Source organism: Grammomys surdaster, unplaced genomic scaffold (genome assembly GCF_004785775.1).
Source record: "Grammomys surdaster isolate TR1022 unplaced genomic scaffold, NIH_TR_1.0 61, whole genome shotgun sequence".
Taxonomy (NCBI): domain Eukaryota; kingdom Metazoa; phylum Chordata; class Mammalia; order Rodentia; family Muridae; genus Grammomys; species Grammomys surdaster.
Window position 1 is genome coordinate 19,504,413 of NW_021604563.1, and position 23,133 is coordinate 19,527,545.

The 23,133-nt window shown below is 40.5% G+C and overlaps 1 pseudogene; it reads left to right on the forward strand.

Annotated features, from left to right (window-relative positions):
- Positions 1-22,215: 22,215 nt before the first annotated feature.
- Positions 22,216-22,790, forward strand: LOC114622838 (annotated as a pseudogene).
- Positions 22,791-23,133: the final 343 nt, after the last annotated feature.

The window sequence follows — 23,133 nt, forward strand, 5'->3', positions numbered from 1 at the left end:
TGCATCTGCCCGAGTCTCCACTGTCGCCACTCAGTCACTTCCAGGTGCTGCACCTGTCTCTCAGGGCTGAGCCAGCCCCCGCTGGGCCGATAGGAAGCCAGCTAGCTGGCAAGGAAGCAGCTTGGTGCCCCAGGAAGGTACCAGGAGAGCAGATCTCTCCCCAAGTGTTACAGCTCTAGTGTTACAGCTCTTTCAACAGAAACTCTCCGACAACAGGATGATTCTCGAACACACCTTTACTTCTCCTGAATAGAGCCCTTATATACAGTTTCAGGGTGGGTTACGGTCTGGCAGCAGATAATGCCTATTGGCTTGGTCTGAGAGCTTGGAGATACCTCTTCTACATGTGGGAAAGCCTGAGGCACTGTTCTCTGTGACTGATGGTCATAGACCTCTCTTTGGGAGGTGCTGTGGAGGGCCAAACCTGAATGAAAAGAACCAGGTCCTGGAGACAAAAGCCGAATACCTGCTATCCAGATAATGGTCTGGGGTTCAAGACTCACTCAACCAGGTTCCCAGCTGCTTCTCCCAGCCCAGCACCCCACATGAAAATATATGATATATATGCTTGGTTTATATCTGCTATGTTTCATAAAATGATAAGGAGAGGAGAAATACAGTTGGTGGAGGTGTTATCAGGTATGAGAGAAGGGATTGCCTTTATGAGCCCATGCTGAGGCATCCCTTCCTCCTCCTGTGGGAACAGCCACAGGGGTATAGTATAGAATAGAATAGAATTTATTTGGTGCATGGGGAGGTGAGGTGAGGGGGTAGTAGAGACAGAGAAAGGCAGAGAGAGAGAGAGAGAGAGAGAGGGAGAGAGAGAGAGAGAGAGAGAGAGAGAGAGAGAGAGGTAGGGAAGTAGAGGCTGGCCATGAGGGCATGAATGTGGGAAAAATCTCTCGAGGGGGTGCCCCGGTCCCATGCAGCAGCGATCCATGGACGGGTGGGTGGCATCATGTGGGGTTTCCATGCTGGCGGGTTCCACATACACAAGAAAGTCCAAGGTTCCAAAGGCTGGAAGCTTTGGTGGTGGCAGGCCCCAGAAGACACGTGGAGTCCACGGGTTTAAAAGGTTTATTAATCATGGTGTGACAGTTGGATCTGGATGTGCACACCCACCATAAAAGCCAGGGGGAGCTGGCTTAAATAGGGGAGGAGAAAGAGGAGGAACTGGGGGCAGGTAACTTAATTAGCTACGTGCCCCCCCCACCTTAGGTAATTCATGAATATGGAAATCACCCTCTACCTGGATGGTGATGCAAAACCTCTCTGGGAGGAGATTTTCTGAGCCAAGAGAGTCTGCAAGGTGCAAGCTAATGGTGATTTAGGTCGTATGTAGGGGTCTCAAATCCAGGAGCATGGGGAGATGCATGCCATCCCTCACCAGGCAATGGTCTACCCATTGGGTCTCCAGCTATCTCAAACCCAGTGCTCTACCGGTGAGACCAAACCATCCCTTTGCAGTCGCACATCCCACTCTCTTTCCTTTCATAAAAGGAGGTGCATCTCTGTACCATCTCTAGTGAAAATTTTGGATGAGGAAGTCAAAAGAAAACACTACGCAGGCCGGAGTGTACAGCATAATTAAGCCATAGGGTAATAGGAATTAATAAGGGTGGAGTTTGGGAAGAGAAGGGATCATCGAACCAATGAAATACACGTGGTACAGTTTGAGGGTAATGACATCTGATTAAATAGACATTATGTTTTCCTCCTAATATGTAACTTTAGCCAGTTGACTTTGGCAAAAGAGTTCATTTGTAGGTGGAAGGTCTGGTTCTGTCTGTTGGACTCAGTGAGCGTCTCTGGATCTTCGAGTGTGTCTCTGGTTCTCAGCATGTCTCTGGAGTCTGCAGTCAGACAAGGTGGCTGGGAGAATGTAGCTTGGTGTCTCAGGCAGGTTCTAGAAGGTGACAATGTCTCTGGGTCTCAGCATGCCTCTGTTGGATCTGTGGATATAATCACAGGGCTTGATAGGAGAGTCAGGAGTGAAAGACTGTGCAAAACTGAGCCTTAGGAATGGAGACACGTGAAAGCTGGCATGTAGCCAACAGCTCCTGGGAGAAGCTGGCAGGTGGCACACAGTTTCTCCAGGCTCAGCCCAGAGTTTTTAGCCATGAGAAAGAAGCTGTGAGGAACACAGGGGCAAAGAGAGCAAACAAGGTTTGCTTCAGGTGAGCCAGCTGAACTACTCTAGCAGGCACCATGAGAAAGACTGACCCCCTGGGGAAAACAATTAGAACTAGAGTTTGGAGTCAGTGTTCTTGAGAATCTAGCAGATGGCTCAAGAGTGACTGACCCCTGGGTATGGGGCAAAGAGTGGAGAGTAGGAAGTCATCACCATCTTGTCAAGTTAGAGAACACATGGGGAGAGACAAAGAGAGAAAGAAATTTATGTTAGCAGGCAGTGTGTTAAAGACTGAAGACAGTGTTCCTGAGAGTGAGAGGACAGTCTCAGCTGGAGAAAGAGTCCCTCACCCAAGGGAAAGAGTCTTAGAATGAGAGTCACAGCAGGGGCTGTGGCTTGAAAGACAGCTGTTAGTCGTGAAGGAGCCCTCTCTGTGGAGCTGGGGGATGGGTAGAGTGGAGGGCTTAGGGAGTTGCCACCATCTTGCCCTTGAGCTGGAGAACACGAGAAAGAGAGGGGATGGTGGACAGAGAGAGAGAGATGTTACTCACGGCTTTTACAGGCACCAGCATGGGGTGCTCTTGGAGCTGGCTCTGCCTGAATCCTCCACCACTTGCAGGGAATGATTAGCTCACACGTGGGCACGGGCAGGCATGGGTTCTTGAATCTTGTTGAGCTGTTGTGATTCCCATGGCTCCAAAGAGACTGGAGCACGGGAATCTTCACTGACTTTACTCCACACATGTCACCGGGCGGGTGTATCGGGGGGCACCTAGCTGGGGAGTTCTCACTCAATCTGATAGTTCCACAGGGGCTCAGAGCTCTTGGATTGGGGATCCCAGGCCAGGAGGTGGCCAGGGACGTACTGGTCTCATGCCCTTGGGCTCTCAGACCACTGAGAGGCCACAGAAGGACCAAGACTAGGGGTGTGTGGGCACGTGACCAGCTGACCCACAGCAGAGAGAAATGAGGGGGGAGAGAAGAAAGAGGCCCCGGCAGCACCCTGCAGGAGGGACTCGGTTACTCTTCTTGCTTAGCAGACTCGCTGGCCCAGCTAGCTTGCTTGAAGATGTGGGTGGGTCCCTGTGGCTGGAATGGAGAGAGGTCCTCCAGGCGGGAAGTTAGGTGTGGTGGTTGTGGCAACTGGACATTAAAGGCCTCTACATTTCCCCACAGGGGGCCCCAAAGACACAAGAAGTCCATGGATTTAAAAGAGTTGTTTTCATGGTGGATGGTAGATGGATCTTGAAGTACCTCTGTAAAACTTGGGGCAAACCTGAGTTAAATAGGGAGGGAGAAAGGGGAAGGGTGTGGGAAAGAATGCTTAATTGGTTCTGCCCTCTGGCCTTCATTAGTATGTATATCTCTCTAGGGCCTGAGGCCTGTAGTAACACCCTCTACTTGTGCTCTTTGGGAAGGGCTACAGTGGTCTACATGACTGAACAGTGTAGGTCAAATGGAGATCTTAGACCGTGTGTTAGGAGCCTGGATTCTGAGAGCACAGCCAAATGGATGCCCGTCCCTTGCAGGGTTTGCAAGCTACTTCCAGCCAGCCCTCTACCAAAAACCAAGACCCCTTTCATGGTCCTATACATGAGCAAGTGGAGAGAGAGAGGGGGGAAGGGAATGGGGAGGGAGGGAGGAAGGGAATGGGAGAGAGGAGGAAAGGACAGAAGAACAGAGAGAGAGAGCAGGAAGGCAAGAGAACAAGAGAGAACAGAAAAGGCAAGCAGCCCCTTTTATAATGAGTCAGATATACCTGGCTGTGGCCAGGTAACTGTGGGGCAGAGCCTAGACAAAATGCTAACAGTTTCCCTCCCCTACTCTCTCCCTTGTGCCCTCTTTATCCCCTCTTTTTCTCCCTTCCTCACATAAGTCTCTGCATCACAGTCTACTCTCTGGTTTCATGATCTATACACATGTGTACATACATATATATACATGCATGCATAAATATACCTATATAAATGAATATTCTGCATTTCATCAAAAGTATTTGATATTTATTTTTCATAGCCAGGCTTGTTTTTTGTTTGTTTGCTTTTTTGATCCATTACATCAACATGTGTTCCATCTGTTCCTAACCTCTTCAGAACTTTTATCATGAAGGTTTGTTGAATTTTATCTGAGGCCCTCTTTAAATTTATTAAGAATATAATGTGAATTTCTGACAATAATCATATTTGTGTACTTCAATATATGTGCCTGTATATGTTTACTCAATCATGTGTCCCTAGAATGAAATAAAGTTGGTCAGTGTGTATGGACTGAATAATGGAATCTTAAATTCAATTTGTAAGTATTTAAATTCATTTGAAAATACTCAATTCTATGTATTTTATTGAGAATTTTTGTGCTCATCAGAAAAACTGGCTTATATGTTTCCTTGTCTTTTTTTTAATATTCACATTTTCAGTGTAAGAACTCATTGCTATAAATGTTCATTTTCAGAAAGTACTGTTGCTCTACCATAGAGGTTCTGAGAAGTTGTGCTTTATTTTTTTATTGATTCTATGAATGCTTACACTTCTTTGATTTCTTTAATGAGGTACTTGCTATTCATTCAACAGTGTGTTACTTAATCTCTATATGAATATTGGGGTGTGTTAGAGGAACAGAAATGATTGAATATACACACACACTATGAGTGTGTGTGTGTGTTTGTGTGTGACTGCGTGTGTGTCTGTGTGTATATGGCACAAAGCCATGACTACTCACACACATTGATAGTAAAACTAAAAATCTTTATTCCAACAATCATTTCAGTGTTCCAAGATACAGATGTGGTCCTGAGTGTTAAGAATTTATGACCTAGCAGCTGCAGGGGACTTCAAAGAAATAGGTAGTTTGAAGCAAGCAGTTTTAACAGAAGCTAAGTAGTTAGCTGGAGGGTGTTCCATACAAACAGGCAGTTTAACAGAAGCTAAGGTAAGTTAACTAAAATATCCTGATCTTTGGGTCCTAGAATAGAATTGGGTAATTTTCCGTGGGATTCTCCATCAAATCGATCAACTTCTACTTAAACCTGGAATAGCCTAAGCAAAAATACAAGATTCAGGAACCTCTGTATTTTCTTGCACTATCACAATTGTGTGTTTGTGTTCAGGTGTGTGTGTGCATGTGTAAAAGTCAAAAAAATTATTGAATCAGCTTACATTGAAATTTCAACAAGAGCACAGGGAAACCACTTTACTGGACCTCTACACTGGTACTAATAATGATTTTTATAAATGAAACTACTATGTGACTATTTCTTCAGTGATAGAGAATAAACAGACACATTTGGGGAAGTACAAAGTTGTCATGGCTACCTCATAGAGGTAAAAAAGATAGCAAACTGGTGCCTGTCAAGACTATCTCCTGAGAGCAATGAAAAGCAAAGTGGAAATGTGGGGCTTTTCAAGTAATAAAGGAAACAGGTGAGAAATGGTCTGTAAACTGGAACAGCCTGGGAGCTAAAATAGTGGGAAGGACATAGCAGATGTGCCAGAAGAGCTTGATGGCTTTGATATACATTACAGGTAAGTGTTAATAGAGATCCATATGACCAGTTTGTTTGAGGTAAGGGGAGATAAGAAGAAATGGTTCTTCCAAGTAGATAGAAATGGAAATGGAGGATTGCTATGTATAAGGTATTTATCTCTTCATCAACAATTCTTCTGTTTATCTTGTTAGAATTCTGCCTGAACTGATCCCAGAGTGCCATTTTTGGATATAGTCAATCACACTGTGTGTGTGTGTGTGTAGGAGAATGGGACCCAAGTTACAGCAGAGGTGAACACAGAAGTTGCTCCATCATTGAGGCTGGGAATCTCAGGAATTGGGCAGTCTCATAACAGCTATCTTACACTAGAGACACCAATTCACTGATCTAGGTACCTCAGCTGTATCAATCTGCCATGGAAAATTTGGAAGTTTCCTGGAGAGCCAATGATATTACATCAATGACTGGAGCCTGGAAATACTGGTTCTGTATCAGCAGTAGTATATTTACTATATGGCACAGAGGGAAGCCAAGAAAACAAAAAGTACTAAAAAAAAAAAAAAGATTTTCCTTCTACCTTGCCCTTATCATCTGGTTTTCTATCAGAAGTTGTAGCTCACATGCAGAGTAGGTCTTCACACATTGATTAAGTTGATCAGGAGAGTTCCTCAGTTACAACTTCATGTTTTAAAGATTCTAATTTGTGACAAATTCAAATTCACATTAAAACCAACCATCACAATCTCCAAGTGAGTATTCCATATCTATTGTTTCTCTTGCTGTTGATTTCTAGTAGGATCTGACAAAATAGAAATTATTATTTCAATTTGTTTATGTTCATTAAAGCTTACATCAGCTATTTTGAATGTATTTCAGAGCTCTTTTAATTTTTGGTCATTGCTCCAAAATATACCAACACTTGAAATGAGCATAAAATATATAAACCATCACAGAAAATCTAGGGTCTAGAATCATGATTTTATTTACATTGGCACCAACCTTGTTTTCACATACAATAGTAATGATGGGGTACATTTTGTGCTCAGAGATATATTGAGCCCTTTTATTTTATTAGCTTATATGCTGTTACAGTGCCCTAGTGCCATAGGCACTATCATTGCTGCCCCAGTTATACAAATAAAAGCCTTTAGCAAATAGAAAATTACAAAATTTGGATGTATCCTCTATACAAGCTACCAGGAACAAGTTATTTCCTGTTTCTGAGTCACATTATATTTCCCTGAAAGATATTTCTCTGAAAATTGGACATTTTCTATATAATGTATTTCCATTATAATATTTTATCTTACATTATAACGTGATTCATTTTTCAAATCATGATTCAGCTTTGGACATAGAGTTTTAGAGGAAAATCTGTGCTTCATATACACTCTAGTGGTTTATTATTTAAAAAGTTCACATTTGAATTAATTCCAATAACAAAATTCCCCGAAGTAAAATGAGGCAAACTAGATATATTGTATGAGGTTGGACCATTTAAAGAAAAGGTGAAATTTAGACATTTAAATGGAGAAATGAAGAATTATCCTAACAACTTCATAACCTCTTGTCTCTTATATGAAAAGAGTGGTACATAGTAATAATAGCATAAACGAGGAATAAGTAGATACCACAACCATTTTCACTTCATTTATTGTGATGAAAACATACATATAGTTTTTCTATGACAATGATGAGGTTGTAAGTTAAACTGGTACAGAGTAATGATATCAGGCACATATAAAGAACAAATGTGATCTTAACCCTAATCAACTGAAAGTTTTGTAGCTCTTAAAAGTTCTAGGAAAAGTGAACACTCCAAAGTGGTATAGGTTGTGATTCTAATTCAATAATAATTGTTACTGCAATTATTCATCAAGACATTCCCAGTAGGCTGCCTATGTGATCATCCATTTTCTTACAGAGTACAAATTCTCTTCTTGTCTCTGAAGTTATGGTGTGACTGAAAAGTACCAAAGAGATGAGTGTTTGTAGGGATATGGAGTGTGAAGGGAGAACATTAAAAATAATACAATCATCACTCATGTGAAATAAGCTTGATCCCCACATATTTTTTTTGCTCCAAACTTTCCCCAGTGCCTTCAACCTGAGAAAACTTTTGTGCTTTTTCTTGTGTGTATAATTTCTGTATTTTAGACAACTGTTAGGTGATAATACAGACACTTATGAATAGAATTCTTATTGATTTTCAGTTTTGTTTTATTGAGACAGGCTCTCCCTATGCAAACCTGGCTGGTCTGGAACTTTATGAGGACTTTGAAATGTAAAACAAGTATTTTTGAGTAGTAACATGGGGATCCTAGAAGCCAGTATGGGCTTTGGTACACAACCATGGGTATATGTCCATGGAGAGCCATATGTCGCTTCTGCCAGAGGCAAAGTAAATGATTCCTTTCATAGAGACATGGTTGCCTTTGACTGCCAAGAACTTGGATTCATGATGTGTCTCACCAAGTCAGGTTGTGGTTTTCATATTTTGATAAAGCATTTTGATCATTTTTTCCCTTAAAGGAATGAACAGATATAAGACATGATATCTCAGTGTCATATTGGTAGTGCCAAACTGCCTAATGCAATCTTCTTGGTCCTCCTGTTGCAGGCATCAACTTTTCCAACAGTTTAAATGCTATCTTTAGAAATCCAGCTGCAAAACAATCTGGGATTTCTATTTGAGGGATTTGTGTTTACATCTACATTTCTGTGACTTCATTCAGAAAATGAGGAAATGGATAGTCTCTCAATGAGTATTTAGTGCTTATTAAGGGCTTCATTTTAGAGTTACTGTAGCCACAACAAAAGCAAAGGTGCTAACATCAGAACCTCCATATCAATAAGAGTTGCAAATAAATTATCCTAGAATTAGAAAGATTACTAACTCTAACTCCATTAGTATTAAGTATGTTAACAAACAAAGAAAAGTCCCAGTCAATTTTGAATAATGTGAAATATGGTCTAACAAAGAAGAGTGGGTGACTGTCCTAATTAGGGTTACTATTGCTATGATGAAACACCAAGACCAAAAGCACATCGGGGATTAAAGGATTTATTTGACCTACATTTCTGCATCATAGCCCATTAGTGAAGGAAGTCAGAATAGGAACTTAAACAGGGTAGGAACCTGGAAAGACTATGGAAAGATTCTGATTATAGGCTTGCTGCTCATGGCTTGCTCAGCCTTCTTTCTTATAGAAACTAAGACAACTATCCCTGGAATGGTACCACCCTAAGTAGGCCGGGCCCTCGCCCATTAATCACTAATTATGAATATGTTCTATAGGCTTGCCCACAGCCTGATTTTATGGAGTCATTTTCTTAATCGAGTTTCCTTCCTCTCAGATGACTTATGTCAACTTGACATAAAAATATCTGCCCTCTTGGGACACACCTAGCTTCTTTATCTTGGGAATGCGACTTTGCTTATGTCAATGCTTCAGTTCACATATTTTAAAAATGCTTTACCATAACTATTTAAGGATTTGTTGTGCTATGATTTATGATTCATGGTAGCATACATACTGTTTTATGGCTACTGGATTCCTAAGCCAGTTTACAAAAGCCTCTTTAATCTACATATAGCTGAATCAAAGAGTTTTCAAAACTTTCCAAGACAACTTGCTTTTTAATTCAAATCTCAAGGTATTTTTTTTTGTGCCAGCAGAGTATCTTGTTCTTAACAGTCAGCTAGTGTTTGTTGAATTGGTCATTTCAACTTAAATAATTATTTTAATTACTTAGCTCAAAGTCATCATTGTTCTATGAGGATTGGAAGGAGACAGATATGTCTTAAAGGCCAACCCTAGAACAGTTTTAGTGATAACCAGCAAGTTTCTTGACATTCATTTTCTTATACCTAGAATTAGTAGTAATGTCTGTATTATGTAGTAAGTAAAACCTTAATAAATATATTTAGCCCAATGCCCAGTTCATAGTTGGATTTTGTTAAAGAGGAAAATCAATGGATGGTTTGGTTCAAGAATTGAGTTAACATAAATACATCGTTCAACAATGATTTGTATTAGGAGAAAGGATCTCAAGATCACTGGAGCTGTGATTAGTCTATATCAAAATTAAATTGTACATTGTTTATGAAACATGAATGGAGTCTTAAAAGATAACTTTCCTTTTTTCTTTTTTCCCCTTTTTTATTGGATATTCTCTTTATTTGCATTTCAAAAGTTATCTCCTTTCCTGGATCCACCCCCCCTCAAAACCTTCTATCCCATCCCCCTACCCCTGCTTCTATGAGGGTGTTCCCTCATCCACTCTTACCTCCCCACCCTACCATTGCCCTGCCCTGGGGACATTGAGCCTTCAAAGGACCAAGGACCTCTCCTCCTATTGATGCCAGACAAGGCCGTCCTCTGCTACATTTGTGGGTAGAGCCATGGGTCCCTCCATGTGTACTCTTTGGTTGCTGGTTTAGTCCCTGGGAACTCTAAAAGTCTGATTGGTTGATATTGTTGTTCTTCCTATGAGGTTGGAAATCCCTTCAGCTCCTTCAGTCCTTTCTCTAACTCTTCTATTGGGGACCTCTTGCTCAGTCCCATGGTTGGCCGCAAACATCCACCTCTGTATTTGTCAGGCTCTGGCAAAGCCACTCAGGAGACAGCTATATCAGGCTCCTGTCAGCAAGCACTTCTTGGCATCCACAATAGTGTCTACCTTTGGTGACTGTAAATGGGATGGTTCCCCAGTTGGGACAGTCTCTTGATGGCGTTTCCTTCAGTCTTTGCTCCACACTTTGTCACTTTATCTCCTCCCTTGAGTATTTTGTTCCCCCTTCTAAGAAGGACTGAAGCATTTCCACTTTGCTCTTCCTTCTTCTTAAGCTTCATATGGTCTGTGAATTGTATCTTGAGTATTCCGAGCTTTTGAGCTAATATCCACTTATCAGTGATTGCATACCATGTGTGCTCTTTTGTGACTGGGTTACCTCACTCAGGATGATATTTTATAGTTTCATTCATTTGTCTACGAACTTCATGAACTCATTGTTTTTAATAGCTGAGTAGTATGCCTTGAACACATGGGCACAGGGAGAAATTTCCTGAACAGAATACCTATGGCTTATGCTCTATGATCAACAAAGAGGACCTCATAAAATTGCAATGCTTCTGTAAGACAAAGGACACTGTCAATAAGATAACATGGCAACCAACAGATTGGGAAAAAGATCTTTACCAATCCTACATCTGATAGAAAGCTAATATCCAATATATACAAAAAACTCAAGAAGTTAGATGCCAGAGAATTAAATAACCCTATTAAAAATGGGGTCCAGAGCTAAACAAAAAATTCTCAACTGAGGAATATCAAATGGCCGAGAAATACCTAAAGAAATGTTCAGCATCCTTAGTGATAAGGGAAAATCAAATCAAAACAACATGATATTTCACCTCACACCAGTCAGAATGGCTAGGATTAAAAACTCAGGTGACAGCACATGCTGCCAAGGATGTGGAGAAAGAGAAACACTCCTCCATTGATGGTGGGATTGCAAGCTGGTACAAGTTCTTGCAAAATAACTTTCCTTTTAAACCTAGGAGGAAATTTTAGGCGTAGATAGACTTGGAGGAACTGTGAGACTTTTTGGAGGGTGGGGAGGTCACAGAGTATGGAAGGCCGAGGAGGATGTAAGGAATAAACAGATCAAGATGCTCCAAGTGAGAGGAGAGGGAACTCCCAACATATAGACCAAGGAAGACACAAAGAAAGGTAGAGCACATAGCTGTGAGTTGGAGGAAGCAAGAGAAAGGGTTGTAGTGGTCACAGGTGAAACCATAGGAAGGACTGTGTCTCCTTAGGGTAGTCAAGGAAAAGCTCCAAGAAAGAGATGAGATAAAGTGTATAAAATGTTGTGGTGACTAGAATTTCAATATGGGGCATCCCCAAGCATAATGAAAGACTCTCTTGAAATTTTACAAATAACAGAGAGGCATCCCTTCCCAAATGACTCAGGGCCCAGCAGGGTAAAAGTAGTAACTTCCTGGCACAGTTGTGTGGCTTTTGTAGTAATAATAGACAGAGCAGGCAGCTCTGGAGTGTCACTTATCTAATGGACAAGGAGAAATAAATGGTTAAGGCAGGTAGAGCAAAAACTGCTAGAGAGGTAAACTGGAACATATTTTTAGGAAGAGGGAGGCTTTTAATAAAGGGAAAGTATATTAATATGGAGAGATGCCCATAAGAGCATAGCAGGCTGCAGGTGTCAGAGAAACATATACTAAGTATTCAAGGAAATTCAAATGGTTAGAGCAGGTGGAGAGGAATAGAAGCTGAAGATTTGGATTCTAGAATTTGGAGCCATATATGGTGGGTAACAAAATCCAGCAGAAATAAAATGCTCCATATATACCTTAGGAGAGTCAGATCAGCAGCTAGTTTCCAAGTGGTCAAGTTTCTTGGAAGGGAACTCATTTACAACACTTCCAGATTTTGGCACCAAATGAATGGTAAAAGAAAAGAAAGGCATGACTCCAAGGGGTTGAGTGTTGTATTATAGATATGAGAAAGCACATGCAGATACTTCTGAAATGGTTCAGACTGAATCTGGCCATGGGATGAGAAGTGTGGAGGAGAGTAATATATAAAGAGAGAAGACCTAGAACCAATAGGCTAGGAGCTATCTAGGAGACCAGGAGATCAACAGACTAGCATAGACAAAATGGCTGAAATTGTATAGGGAATAGAAGCTGGGGGGAGGGCATCCCAGTTCCTGGGTTGTCAAGTTTGGGATAGGAGTTATGGTATGCCAGCCAGTGTGATTCCATAATTGGTAAGGACTAGGGGAGACAGTGGCCAGAGTCTGCACTGATAGGCTAGTAGACACCTTGGTGTTAGCCCTTTCATTCTGAATTTGAGGTCCAAGAAAGAATAACTTATAGTAAAAGTAAAAGAGCTGGCTATCATGGACACAATGGTGACATGGTGGGGAATGGGGATAAAGCTGAATGAACAAATCTTTAGGAAAAACCTCTGAACATAGAGAATATATGATTTTTATATTTGTTCTTGAGGATGTTGGGAAGTTCTATGTCACGAGATTCAACATAGTTCAACATAGTCTAGTGAGAAAGATAATGAAGAAGCCAACTACCAGGTAGGACCGCAAAATAGGAGATATTAAAAACCACAGTATATATCAGATTCTTAATTTTGTCCCAGAAAAATTTGGGGGAGGGGGATCTATAGCAGGATATGTCCTTATTTCTTCAGTCTGTTGATCTGGATCTGGACTCTTAGAGTTATAAATATCTTTAAGTGTAGGCTCATGATCTAGCATTTTTTTCATTAAATGTATTAAATATTTCATCCAATACCCTATACAAAATCCAAGGAATACGTGACAGATAATTGTCTGTTCTTGCTATGTGACATCTCTTTAATATTTATAGCTTAGCTTTACAATTCTGGGAATATTCCTTTCACTTTCCCATTGTCTCTAATTTTTAACACATAATCTCTAATAAAACACATAATATTGAAAAATGTCCCAGGCAGTGGTGGCTCATGCTTTTAATCCTAGCACCTGGGAGGCAGAGGCAGGTGGATTTCTGAGTTCAAGGCCAGCCTGGTCTACAGAGTGAGGTCCAGGACATCCAGGGCTACACAGAGAAACCCTGTCTCAAAAACCCAAGAAAGAAATGAAAAAAGAATAGAAAAGAAAAATCCACTGTGAACTGCTTTGGCTAGAAAACATGTTGCTTGGAACTACAAGGTACTAAAAGCTGTATAGAAAACATGACATCTGAACTTTATTGACTTTGACTCTCTTAGTCAAAGGTACAGAAACCAGTCATTATGTTTAATGTTTACTCTTTAATCATCTTGATTTCAAGGAAAAACAAACTATGGTAATATAGACTGTATCCAGATGAGGGCACATATCCACAAAGGTGAGCCTGTTCCATGGAAAAGAGGTAGTCATTTTATAAGAACCAGATTGGTCTCTTGGATGATGGTAGAAATTAACAGACCAACAATTTATCAAACTACCTCGCAAGAGTGAATCTGAGACAACGATGAGTCTATGATGTACGAGACCATGTCATGACCAGACTGTTTTATTCTTATGTATTTATGAAAATGTCAATGAACTAAGAAAGTGGGGAAAAATAAAATCTGACATAAAGATAATCTATATTAACTTACATATTCTTGCGTTCCATTTCAACATAAACCTGATAGGCAAACCCAAAATGTGAACCTTGGCATCCCTGGACTCAATTATTTGATTGTTTGTTCCTGTTTACAGAGTATCTAATTGCATATTTATTTTTCTTCTTCTTTTCAAAATTACTCCTCACTTCCTTATATTGAGAAGGTGATTGGACTTAAACATATTTCATCAAGTATAGTTTGTGCTGCCCATATATTCTAAGCATGGTCTACCTTACAAGAGTCACTCATTAAGACTCTCCCTCTCCAGTATCTATCAATTGCCAATAGTGACTCAGATACAGATAGAAATTTGTTCCCACCTCCACTCTCCATCTTAGAATTTTGTGTAGCTTGAGCTTGCACAAGTCTTGTGCATATGTAGTCACAATTGCTGCGAGTACATATGTGCAACTACCCTAGTATGTAAAGAACACAGTTTCCTTGTAGTCACCACTGCTTCTGGATCCCTGAGCCTTGGGGAATAATCTGGATATATTATATATATATATCCCATATGCTGGGTAAATATTTTGCAGTCTCTCATTCTTTTCAACTGGAATAATTGTGAGTCTGTGTTAATCACCATATATAGCAGAAACTTCTCTGGGGAAGAAAAGGAGATGTATTATTTTATGGGAATGAGGCATTAAAAGTTAGTTTGACACCTTCTATGTCCATTTACCAAAATAAGAATACTAGGTTCTTCCTTAATTTCAGTCTAGATAACAGGGTTAAGCATGGGTTGCAACTTATGAAACAGGTCACAATGCAGTTGATTGCTCCCATGACATTCTTGCAAAAATTGCACTAGTAGGAATGCATTGTCAGATAGGCAATTATAGCTTGCAAAGTCTATACCATAAAACTAGTGATTACTTTTTTCCTTGAGTATCATGTGTATGTTCTAGCATTATGAAACTTATCTGGTAGTTGAGTGAAAAAATAAATTAAAAAGGAGAACAAGACTGTTCCTAGGTATGGTGGAGGAGGAAGTCTATTGTAGAGAATAGGTTCCACTTTGAGGCGTTTTGTTGATAAGGAGCATCATAATCTATTTTATGACATAATCTTTTGGGGGGCATCAGTGTCCAAGGAATGCTGGAAATGTGGCGAAGCAGTGAAGACCAGGCTCTGTTGGACCTAGGCGCATGGTAGGGAAGAGCAAGCCATGTTGGAGCAGTTCTTTGTTGTGAGTCTGGACCAGCTACTGCTAGCCACTTTGGAAGCTTCTAGAATGTAGAGGTGCAGGCTGGTGAGACATTCCATGAGAAGCACCTAGGGTGGTTGAATTTGGAGCAGTTTAGTTTTGGTTGATTGGAAATCTGCTGGGACAAATATACATTTAGAATAAAGGGTAATGTTAAAAAGTTTAGGGGAATGTTTGTTTTGGTTTTTTTTTTTTATCTTGAGTGTATACTTGAAACAGTCAGGCTCACAGTACTGGAAGTTGGAAGAAGGGATCCCAAGACTAGAGGAGAGAAAAAGAGATCCCATCTTCCAGGATAAGCAGAATAGGCAAGTGGGGAATCAGGCTGCTGGTTGACAGCACTTATGTGGAGTACATTTGAACAGTGGGAATTGGATCCAAGTCAACCCCCTGAAGCTTATAAGATTTTTTTATGTTTAAAAAAAGAAATATATTAGATATATTATCATTGCCACTGTTTGTAATCTGTGCTGAAATGCACATTTTAGAAGAATCAGTAGGCTTACAATTTTGAATTATAGTAAAAGTCTAGGAACCCCAAAATGATGTTAAAAGCATCTGAGTTTATCTCCTTGCAGAGTCTGGGCAAGGTGTACTGTTTTGTTGTTGTTGTTATTATTGCTGCTGCTGCTGTTGTTGTTGCTTTGTATTCTTGGTTTTTTTTTTCTAGCTGGAGACATAGTAGCTCTAGGACAGTGAGGCTTGGAGGCCTGATTTTTACATATGAAGAGAAGACAGCTAAGGCCTTGATAGAGATGCTGGTATGTTTTCTGCTGTTAAAGTTATATACAGTTAGTAATTAAATATCATCGGAGATCTAAGAAGGATAAATTATAGCAGGAAGTATAAACCAAATAGTGTATGTATCAATTAAGATGAGAGATACCACCTAGATGGTTGTCCTAGTCTCCTGTGCTCTCAATGGCTTCACTGGGAGCAGGGATTGATTCCCTGCTGTCACAGGGGACATTTAATCTTCAGCTTTCACAGAGCTGCATCCGTCTTTGGCTGCCAGACCCAGGTCTGAGAGATTTTCTTGTGGAGAAATAACTTAGAGGACTGTTCTTCCGTTTAGCAGGCAGGTTAGGCAATCAATCCAAAAGTATCTAAACTGAGACAAAGCCCTTGCAGTAAGCACAAAATGAGACAGTTTTTCCAAGTGATACCACAGTTCATGTGGAGTTGACATGCCCCATCTATCCTCTTTGAAGATCGTAGGGTTCCTGCTAGCTATGACCTGTGTGTCTATTATGGGAAGCTTTTTTATTAAACACTTTAAATGCCATATTAAGTGGAACTATAAAGAGTTTTAGGACTATCTATGTATTAAACATATATGATTTAGTTATTTGATTTTGTCTTAACCTTGAAAACATATTAACTTTTATGTGTTGATTATATTTAACAGCTTGATAAGGTAGTAGCTTATATAAGATTAGGGTTTTACAGATTTATCTCTGTTAAGTTAGAGCCTTAAAATTTTGAATTGAAGATTTAATTAAAGGTACTTAGTATCAAAATAAAACTTTAAACCATAAATTCAGTAACTTTAAATTATAAATTCAATCCATAGAGAGACTGGAAATGTTCCTGATCTTTTTATAGTGTACCATTATATAATATTACAGTTTTTCTATGACTTACTTTATCCAAATTGCTAAAGCTTGACCATGAGAGAAAAGATAAAAAAGCTACACAAATATGACTCTGAATCTGAGTAAAGCTTAGGAATTTATAAATCGTGTTTATTAAATCTATCTAGAAGCCCAGTGTTGAGCAGTTATCAAAGACATAGTAGTTAAATTATACACCTCTAAGTTAGTTTCTGTTTATCTGAGTATGCCTTTATAACCTTAGGAATTTTTTATATAAAACTCCACCTTAATTTAAGATATTTTGTAGTCTTGATCTTGCTTTCTTAGTCTAAAAAGAGATAAAATGTTAAAATAAGGGCTCAGTAGGACTGAGAAGTTTTATGAGTATTACATTAGTTGGTTTATACCATGTGGTCATATTAATCAAGATGGTGGTCAATTCACATGGCATGTATCATTTCCCCTTAGTAAAGATGTCTGCCATCCATTTGGCTGTTATTTAAAATATCTTTCTTTGTAGATTTATTTTAAACAATAGTTAAATTCAAGTTACATGCATAGTAGATTCTAAATGAGTTTAGTTACATATATAATAAGTTATAGCAAATTAAAATTACTCATGTACATATTTTAAATAATAAGACTTTTATAATAAGTATTAGTTGAAAACAGCATATTCCTGGAAAGACCACGTCAAACCAGCACAGTTCTCACTTTGGGAAGTCTTTATTGAAAGAGGGGAAGAAGCAAGGAATAGAGAGAGAACTTTGGGTCAGGGTCCGTGTCTTTTATCCAGGTGTGACAATGGTAATGCAGGTGGTGATGGAGGTGATACAGGTAATTCAGGTAATGCATGTGCAGGGGGCGTGTGACAGTTGCCATGGCAACAGACACAGGAGGGTCCTGTTGCCTAGGGATGACATCATCGCTGGATTCAGAGGCCAGCTGTAAACAGTTTCAGATGCTAACAATAAGTTTTAAGCCATTTGTTACAGATTTTATAGATATTTTAAGCATACCCAAATGAACTTACAAATGCTAAGATAGTGTTTACATCATAGTCTTAAGTATATTTCTTTGAAATCAGAGCACATGAAAATAATAGTGATAAAACATTTCTAAGACTATGAAGCAGCAGAAGTATAGAGCAGAACAAGTATAGATGTAAGAGATTTGGGAATGATTTCTTTGCGCAGTAGCAGAAGCTGTTACCATATAAGAGAAATTGAAAATGAAGTGGGCCAATCTTTGGTCATTGATGTGTAGTGAGGCCAGGCTGCTTGTAGTTCAGGAAGGAAGAAGAGAGGGTCAAAAATGAAATCCACTGGAAGAAATTTCTATAAGCTTCAAGAGGGAGCTAAGAGACAGTATAGGCGGCCCAGAAAGGGCTCAGAGGAGCTTGTGGAGAAGGTCGACCTGAGGGAGGAGATCCCTAGAAGTGCTTAAGGAAGAGACAGAGAAGGCAGCTTCTAGTGGGGAGAGAACACTTTAGGTGAGAGTTGAGATCAGAAGCTGCAGTATAGCAGGTGGGGATAGAGAAGTCACTTAGTAGGACTACAGGCTCCTAGAGGGAAATGAGAGAAAGTAGATGAGGTTGATAACATATTCTTGTGACAAGAATTTTCATCCAGGACATCTCAAAGTAGAATAAGAAGCTTGTCAAAAAGAAAAATGTTTCAAATCACAGAAATGTTGCCCCTTTCAATGTAACTGTGTCCAAAAGAGGATGAGAGGAGCTTCCTGGCATACCAGTGTGGCTTTTGTAGTAATAGTAGACAAAGCAGGCAGCTCAGGGTGACATTTATCCATTAGAGAGAAAAGAGAGAGCAAGAGAAAAGGGAGGCAGGTTCCTTAGTAGAGATACCCAAACAGGTATAACAGGTCAGATCCAAGAGACCCAAGTGCACAGTGCCTTGGGAGGGAATAGAAGGCTCTAGGAGCCAGAGAGACACTTATGGATTAGTGATGCATAGCAGATAGAATGAAGAACCAGCTTAAAAATTGAACTCTAGAATTTTGAATGAGGCCAAGTATGTTGGTTGCAGTAGTCTGCAGAAAAATAAGTTTCAAACATACCTTAGAAATATTAATATTAGCAGCTTGGTTCAGAGGGGCTGAGTTCGTTCAAAGGAAATTTATATGTAACAATCTGGAAGTTACAGCACCAGATAAATAGAAAAAGACATTGAAAAGGAGGATGTGACTGTTCCCTAGGTACAGTGGAGTAGAAAGTTTATTTTAGATAAAAGGGAGAGCATAGCTACAAGCAGAGACATCTGGGAGATCCAAAGTGAACATGACCCTGGGCTGAGCCATGTGAAGAGGAGGAAGAGCCAGGAGACCAAGAGATCAGGAAGGTAAATGGTAGACCAAGAGCTAGGGAACAAAACAGGCTTGATTATACAGGATAAGGCTGCTGGAGAAGGGCACTCCAGCCTCTATGCTAGAAAAGTTTAGGGCAGAAGGCAGAATATACCACCCATACCCTGAAATAGGCAGAGATTGAGGGATCCTCAGAGAATGTGGTGGCCAGGTCTGTTTTGATATGTTAAATAGGCACCTCAGTTAGCCACTTGTCCTGAGTTTGAGACCTAACAGTAGACAGGTGTGTACTAGCTTAATTTCTCTATTCTATGACTGAAGTATTTGGTGTATGGAGAGGAAGGGTCTTCTTTTGGTGGGTAATCAAGCAGAATACTTAACTATAGTCTGTAATATCTGGGTATCTATGGAACCTCAGTGGCCAACAATTCCAAAAGAATAACAGGTTCCAGACACAGGATTTATTTGTTGGCCAGTGTTTTTCATAGTGGCATTATCTCCTTATTGTAGGGTAATTCTATTTAAGCTCCCTTTATATGTGTATATGTAAATATTTTAAGAAGTTTCTATAATAGTGAGTTTCTATATAGCATTTAAAAATATCTTTAGGGGTTGCGCATGCGTATGTGTTCTATCCCGTCATGGACGCAGTCTGGAAAGTATTGCTGAGTTTCTTGCCTTTTTTTCTTTTCTTTTGCTTTCCGATTTTTCATATTTTCTTTATGGCTTTACCAGCTGAGAGAGTATTGAAAAAAGCAGGTCAGATTATTTTTAGTAATGTTCCCTTCGTCGTGTGCTGACTAATAAAGACCGCTAGTAGTGTAAAAAAAAAAAATATCTTTAGGGACTGGAGAGATGGCTCAGCAGTTAAGAGCACTGACTGCTCTTGCAGAAGTCCTGAGTTCAATTCCTAGCAACCATATGGTGGCTCACAACCATCTGTAATTGGATCTGATGTCTTCTTCTGGTGTGTCTGAAGACAACTACAGTGTACTCATATACATAAAATAAATAAATAAATAAATCTTTAAAATATATATGTTTAGTTTTAGTTATCCTGTAAAACATTTCCTCTTCCACTCTACCTTCCATCTTTCACTTCATAGTTTGCCTGTTCCATCATTCCCCCTTTATACCTTTATTTTTATATTTTTCATTTAAAAGAGATGTTTTTCTCATATAATACATCCTGACCACAGTTTCCTCTTCCTCCACTCCTCCAAGTCCCCCTTACTTCTCCTCTCCCCTAGATCCACTCCCCCTTCATTTCCCTCAAGGAAATAGAAGGTCTAAAAAAGACAACTGAGCAAACTAAAGCAGGATACAATAAGACAAGGCAAATGCCCTCATATTAAGAATTGACAAAGAAACTCCATAGGAGGAAAAGAGTCCCAATAGTAGGCAAAAGAGTCAGAGGCACAACCATTCCCACTGTTAAGAGTTCCACTAAAACATCAAGCTAACAGTCATAACATATACTAAGAAAACCTGGTCCAGATGCATGCAGGCCCCATGCTTGCTGCTTCAGTCTCTGAGCTTGTATGAACACTGCTTATTTGTTTCAGTGAGCCATGTTCTCCCAATGTCCTCCATTCCCTCTGCCTCCCATGGTCTTTCTTCCCTCTCTTCAAGAGGTTCTCCAAGCTCCAATGTGAAGAACCCAAGGAAGACTGGACTCTTTTTCTGTATAATGTCTAGCTGTGGATCTCTGCATCCACTCCCATCTGCTGCCAGGAAGCCTCTCTCATGATAACTGGACAATTTACCAGGCTATGAGTAATAAGAGAATATCATTTCATTGATTTTTTTTCTAGTACTGTTTGGTTCTATGGAAGGTCTCTGGACTCTCCTGTTTGTGATTCCTGGCCATCTAGAAATTTTAGGGCAGGGCTCCCTTTTATGTTGTAGGTCTGGAGCTAAACCAGACATTGGTTTGGGAGGCAGCCCCGGCTTGGTGGGGGGGTGAGGGGGAAGAGATCTTCTTTCTTCTCCTCCTTGTTGGTTCTTCTTGAGGCAGCCGAGGGGGGTGGGAATTGGAAGAGAGTCGGTAGGAGTAAAGCCTTGGACTTTGGTCTTACGAAATATTTAGGGTTGCTGTTTAATAAAATCTTATTTGTCTATGTTACTAAAGTTTACTTACTAGGCTACTGTAGCTGATCTTCTATCTATTTGATCCTCTGATGCCAGAAACTGCAGTTTCTGGCCAATATCAATCACCTCAGCCCAGGGACAGCAGAGAATTAGGCAAATATCCTTTGTACTCTCTCTGCAGGTGCTGCCAGGCTCTAACTTAGGTCTGTTAGTTTGATGTCTCAGGAAGAAAAGACACTTAAAGAAGTTATTATAGTTTATTACTAAGTGTAAAAATTTTCCTATAAAAGCTATCTAAGTGAAAAAGTGGAAAGGTCCTAAGTGGGGAAAAAGGAAAACTTCTATTCTATCAGGGAGAAGGTAAAAAACTCTATTCTATCTCTATTCTATCTTCTATTCTAATTCTCTATTCTATATCTAACTAAGTAACTCTCATCTCTTTGTCCTCAGTACTTATACATCTTACAGAGTACATGGTCACGTGTTACAAAGTTCATCACAAGTTCACACCAAAATTCAAATCATAAATTGAAATAGAAGTTTACAACAGAGAATGTTTGCATGCATATCCATTAGGAGTAATTATCTGACTAAACATCCATCACCTGTCTACCTCCACAGGTTCACTGAAGGTTTAAAACTAAAGTTAAGAAATTAGTGAAGTTTTGTATAGATAAGCACAGGCAATGTTTTCTCTTCTGTCCTAGCACCTATAATAAATCGTGAGTTCCCTTTTAGTGACCTTTGGTTAATTGTTTTACAACCACCTTGGAATGTGCTCTGAGCAGGAGAAAGTCTGGTTACTATCTAAGGGTAATTAACTAATAACACTCGGGAGACTGGCAGAGTTCTCATTGCAGCTTTGACTATCTGAAAGGGACCTAATAGCAGTCCCGCTATAAAAGAGCTTAATAATCATTGATATAATTTTAGGAATTCTTAGAGGACCATCATTAAGACTTAAGAAGTCATCTATTTGTCTATATAGCATCACTACAAGACAATACATCTTCATGGGTCTGCAGAGATCTGCTCCAAAGGCGTGTGCTATTGCTTAGTGATTGTTACATATGTTTAATAATAATAATAAGAAGAAGAAAAGCGAGGCTGGCTGCTGGAGGTAGGAGCCCGTGTCAGCATGGAGCAGCGGGGTCGTGTTTTGTACTGTGGTGCGTTGGTGGCGACGCAGCCAGCTCAGCTCAGCATGCCCGGCGTGAAACTGACCACCCAGGCAAGATGGTGCTACACAGCGCCAAGTACCCGCACTGCACTGTCAATGGGCTTCTGGTGGAGGAGAGACAGAGGCCACGCAAGGAGCATCCTCCCGGCAGGGGCAGCCACACTCTCTTCGTGGACTGCATCCCGCTCTTCCATGGCACGCTGGCTCTGACGCCCATGCTGGAGGTGGCGCTCACCCTAATTGACTCGTGGTGCAAAGACAACAGCTATGTGATCGCCTGCTATTACCAAGCTAATGAGCGTGTGAAGGATGCCAGCCCAAACCAGGTGGCAGAGAAAGTGGCCTCCAGGATCACAGAGGGCTTCAGTGACACCGCACTCATCATGGTGGACAATGCCAAGTTCACGATGGACTGTGCAGCACCCACCATCCACGTGTATGAGCAGCACGAGAACAGGTGGCGGTGCAGAGACCCACACCATGACTACTGTGAGGATTGGCTGGAGGCACAGAGGATCTCAGCCTCACTCCTGGACAGCTGCTTTTATGAGACACTCACGGATTTCAATAATCACCTGGACGACATTCGGAGTGACTGAACAAACCCTGAGATCAACAAAGCAGTTCTGCACCTGTGCTAGACAAGACCCAGGACTGGAGAACACACTACAGAGAAGATGAAAGCTTATTTTTAAATGGTGAGGAATAGTGGGTTACCCCGAAGGCAAGCTGCAAGTCTGTGTGCCTTGGAAGGAAGGGGTGCAGTGGGTGCAGTTGGCATCCTGCAGGGCAGGACTGTGAAGAGAGAGCTGAGGGCTGCCTAGGCTTTGGGTCCTTAGTCCTATATAGCCCAGTCCTGCCCATCAAAGCTCTCTCTGCTTGTCCCAGGTCATCCCCATTAAACAGTTCTATTTAGCCTTTTATGAAGAAGAAGAAGAAGAA